The sequence below is a fragment of the Lipotes vexillifer genome, unplaced genomic scaffold, assembly GCF_000442215.2.
Source record: "Lipotes vexillifer unplaced genomic scaffold, Lipotes_vexillifer_v1.1 scaffold849, whole genome shotgun sequence".
Taxonomy (NCBI): Eukaryota; Metazoa; Chordata; class Mammalia; order Artiodactyla; family Lipotidae; genus Lipotes; species Lipotes vexillifer.
Window position 1 is genome coordinate 844414 of NW_006799735.1, and position 5050 is coordinate 849463.

At 39.8% G+C, this 5050-nt stretch overlaps 1 pseudogene; it reads right to left on the bottom strand.

Annotated features, from left to right (window-relative positions):
• Positions 1-3014: 3014 nt before the first annotated feature.
• LOC103073020 (rRNA-processing protein FCF1 homolog pseudogene) lies at positions 3015-3611 on the bottom strand (annotated as a pseudogene).
• Between the last annotated feature and the right edge of the window lie 1439 nt (positions 3612-5050).

Below are 5050 nucleotides of genomic sequence, written 5' to 3' on the forward strand. Positions count from 1 at the left end.
TGGGACGGGACCTGCACCAGTGGGAGGGAGCTGTGAAGGAGGAAAGGTTTCCACACACTAGGAAGCCCCTTCGCGGGCGGAGACAGCGGGAGGCGGAGCGGGGAACTTCGGAGCCATGGAGGAGAGCGCAGCCACAGGGCTTCGGAGGGCAAAGCGGAGAGATTCCCGCACAGAGGATCAGGGCCGACCTGCACTCACCAGCCCGAGAGGCTTGTCTGCTCACCCGCCGGGGCGGGCGGGGCTGGGAGCTGAGGCTCCGGCTTCTGAGGTCGGATCCCAGGGAGAGGACTGGGGTTGGCAGTCACACATGAAAGAATGCTCAACAACACTAATGATGAGAGAAATGCAAATCAAAACTACAATGAGGTATCACCTCACACCAGTCAGAATGGCCATCATCAAAAAATCTACAAACAACAAATGCTGGAGAGGGTGTGGAGAAAAGGGAACCAACCCTCTTGCACTGTTGGTGGGAATGTAAATTGATACAGCCACTATGGAAAACAGTATGGAGGTTCCTTAAAAAACTAAAAGTAGAACTACTATACGACCCAGCAATTCCACTACTGGGCATATACCCTGAGAAAACCATAATTCAAAAAGAGTCATGTATCAAAATGTTCATAGCAGCTCTATTTACAATAGCCAGGACATGGAAGCAACCTATGTGTCCATCAACAGAGGAATGGCTAAAGAAGATGTGGCACACATATACAATGGAATATCACTCAGCCGTAAAAGGAATCGAAATTCAGTTATTTGTAATGAGGTGGATGGACCTAGAGTCTTTCATACAGAGTGAAGTAAGTCAGAAAGAGAAAAAGAAATACCATATGCTAACACACATATATGAAATCTAAAAAGGAAAAAAAAGGTCTGAAGAACCTAGGGGCAGAACAGGACGAAGTGAGAGAGCAGCATGGACATGTATACACTACCAAATATAAAATAGATAGCTAGTGGGAAGCAGCCAAATAGCACAGGGAGATCAGCTCAATGCTTTGTGATCACCCAGAGGGGTAGGATAGGGAGGGTGGGAGGGAGATGCAAGAGGGAGGAGATATGGGGATATACATATAGCTGATTTACTTTGTTATAAAGCAGAAACTAACACACCATTGTAAAGCTATTATACTCCAATAAAGATGTTATTTAAAAAAAGTGAAAGTAGGCAAACCCCTCTGTAAATTAAAAAATGCTATCTGTGAAAAAAAGGAAAAAAAAAAAAAAGAACCAAAGAGAAATTCTGGAGTGGAAGAACTAAAAAAAGTGAGATGAAGAATGCATTAGAAAACATTGAAAATAGAGCAGACCATATGGAAGAGAGAATTATCAAGCTCAAAGATAAAAATCTAGAAATAATTCAGGTAGGAGAGAGAACTAAGAACTAAAAATAAATTAAGAAATTCTACAAGAACAATCTGACTTCACTGGAAAAGGCAACATAGGGATAATAGTTATCCCAGGAGGAGAAGAGATGAAGAAGGGGACAGAAAGTTTATTTAAAGAAATAATAGCTGAGATCTTCCAAAACTTGGAGAAGAAACTGGATACACAAGTCATGATGCTAAGAGTACACGTACATACCTCAATGCAAAAACACATTCTCCAAGATACATTATATTAAACTATCAAAATTCAATGACAAAATATTTTTAAGGCAACCAGGGGAAAAAAGACAGTAACCACCAAAGGAACCCCCATTAGTCTATCAACAAAATTTTTAGCAGAAACTCTATAGACCAGGAGAGAGTGGAATGACATATTCAAAATATCAAAAGGTAAAAAATATCAGCCCAGAGTACTCTATCCAGCAAAGTTATGCTTCAGATATGAAGGAGAAATAAAGGCTTTCCCAGACAAACAAAAGCTGAGGGAGTTCATCATCACTAGACCTGTCTAACAAGAAATGTAGAAAGGAACTCTTCTTCCAGAAAAAAAAAGGGCAAAGTACAGAAAACTTTGAGTAAGGTGATAAATAGACAGAATCAAAAACTTGCTACTCTGTATCAGAATAGGTTGTTAAACATTTAATTATAGCATAAAGCTTAAAGAGAAAAAAGCAGTATAAATTAACATTAGCTACTTCTATTTGGGAGCAAACTCACAACATAAAAAGAGGTTATTTTTTTTTTTTAACATCTTTATTGGGGTATAATTGCTTTACAATGGTGTGTTAGTTTCTGCTTTATAACAGAGTGAGTCAGTTAAAAGAGGTTATTTGAGACAATAAAAACATAAAAGGGGAATAGGAAAAGGATGGAAGCCATGTAGGCAAATGAAGATAAGACACTATCAGGAGAAAAAGGACTATTTTACCTATGAGACACTTTTTTTTATGTGAGCAATTATTTGATTTATAAAAAGATGCAACAAATTTTAAAATGACACAAAATATAATTTTCAAAACAACATTAAAAAGTGAGTGTAGGTCTTCCCTGGTGGCGCAGTGGTTGAGAGTCTGCCTGCCAATGCATGGGACACGGGTTCGTGCCCCGGTCTGGGAAGATCCCACATGCCGTGTAGTGGCTGGGCCTGTGAGCCATGGCCGCTGAGCCTGCACGTCTAGAGCCTGTGCTCCGCAATGGGAGAGGCCACAACAGTGACAGGCTCGCGTATCGCAAAAACAAAAAAGTGAGTGTATTTAACCATACTCAGCTCATTACAGAGCATATGGGTGAGTGGAATAATAATTCATGCTATAGCATGTTTAATGAACTGGCAAAAGATAAAGTTGGTTGAAGGAAGGCAGAGGAGATTTGTCTTTTAAGAATTAGAACCGAGGGCTTCCCTGATGGTGCAGTGGTTGAGAGTCCACCTGCCGATGCAGGGGACACGGGTTCGTGCCCCGGTCCGGGAAGATCCCACGTGCCATGTAGTGGCTGGGCCCGTGAGCCATGGCCACTGAGCCTGCGCGTCCGGAGCCTGTGCTCCACAACGGGAGAGGCCACAGCAGTGAGAGGCCCGTGTACCACAAAAAGCAAAAACAAAAAACAACAATAAAAAAAAAAGAATTAGAACCAAGTGGCCCCATAATCATCTGGCAACCGCTCAGTGTTGTACCTATGGCTAGAAATGTACATGATGGGAACTCCAGGGATCTTCCGGATTCTTTGTTTAAGGTCCTGGTCAACTGTGGCCACAATGTAACACTTGTGCTGAGTTACTCTTTGTACTAAGCAGTCAACTGCATAGGTTCCTTTGTGTGTGCATGGTAATCGTTCAAATCTTGGATCCTTGGCAATCCTTAGAGCCAATCAACACTTCTGCCCCAACTTCTCAATTTCAGCCATTACGCAGTCAGTTATACAAGGGATACACTTGGCATACAGCCAGTCCATCATTGACTGCACTAAGTCCAGTTTGGCTTTAATGGAAAAGTTGATAAAGTTGGTATCGACCAGGATGTGGTAAGGTGGGCCCAGCTGTGTGTTATATTGGAAGAATAAGCAGGAAGGGTGTTGGGGGACTTCTCTTTCCTTGAGTGCACTGGGATCTTTCTTTTCTTTCTTTTTCGGTTTTAATCTTTCCTTTTCTTTAAGCTTCTGATCTCTGAGACTAAGCATTCGTTTCATGGTTGCATACTTCCGTGTTTTCTTTTGCTTCCCCATGTTCACACCGCACTGTTGTTTCTCTACCTATGACACATTTTATACAAACCTCACGGTAACCACAAAACAATCTAGAGCAGAGAAACAAAACATAAAAAAAGAGGAAACTGAGAAAAACTTCATAGAAACTGCCAGACTAAAATGGCAGACATAAACACAAGGATAAACAAACAATGGAGATATAAAAGAACCGGAAAACAAAAGACAAAATAGCAGTACTAAGTCCTCATTTATCAGTAATCTCCCTAAATGTAAATGGGTTGAATTCACCAGTCAAAAGAAATAGAGTGGATGGATTAAAAACAAGACCCAACTATATGCTATATCTAGGCGACTCATCCAGCTCTAAAGACAAACTGAAGCTCCAAGTGAAGGGAGGGAAGATGATACTCCAAACAAATGACAGCCAAAAGAAAGTGGGTACAGCCACACCCATCCAACAAAATAAACTTCAATCAAAAAAGGTAACAAGAGACAAAGATGGACATTATAGAGTGATAAAGAGGACAATTCATCAAGAAGATATAACAGTTATTAATATATTTGGAGCTAATATAACAGCACCAAAATATTTAAAGCAATTATTAACAGATCCAAAGGGAGAAACAGACAGCAACACAACTACTGTTAGAACTTTTAACACCCCACTTATATCAATGGAGATTCCTCAAAAAATTAAGACTAGAAGTACTAAATGATCCAGCTATTTCATTTCTGGATATTTACCAAACAATACAAAAACACTAATTGGAAAGATATATGCACCCCTATGTTCACTGCAACATTATTTACAATACTCAAGATATGGAAATAATCTAAGTGCCCATAAATGGATGAATGGACAAAGATGTGGCATATATACATACAGTGGAATACTACTACTCAGCCATAAAAAGATGAAGTCTTGCTATTTGCAACAACATGGATGGACCTTGAGGGCATTAATATGCTAAGTAAAATAAGTCAAGTATCCGTATGATTTCACTCATACTTGGAATGTAAAAAAAGAAAACAAAATAAATGAACATACCAAACAGAAAATACATAGATACAGAGGACAGATTAGTGGTTATCAGAGGGGAAGAGGGTGGGGGGAGGGTGAAATGGGTAAAGGGAGTCAACCATATGGTAATGAGTGGAAACCAAACTTATAGTGATGGATATGCTGCAGTGTATATAGAAGTCAAAATATAATGTTGTATACAAGAAACATATAATGTTATAAACCAATGTTACCTTAATAAAACCAAACAGTGGTTCTCAACCCTTGCAAAATATTAAATACACAAGGAGAGATTTTAAAAGGAAAAACAGATTACCTGAATCAGAATTTCTGAATTTTAAAAAATCTCCCCAGGTGGTTCTCATAATCAGACATGGTTCAGAATCACTGGTCTAGAGTTTAGAATACCTGCTCCAGGTTTCCCTGGAGGTGGTAG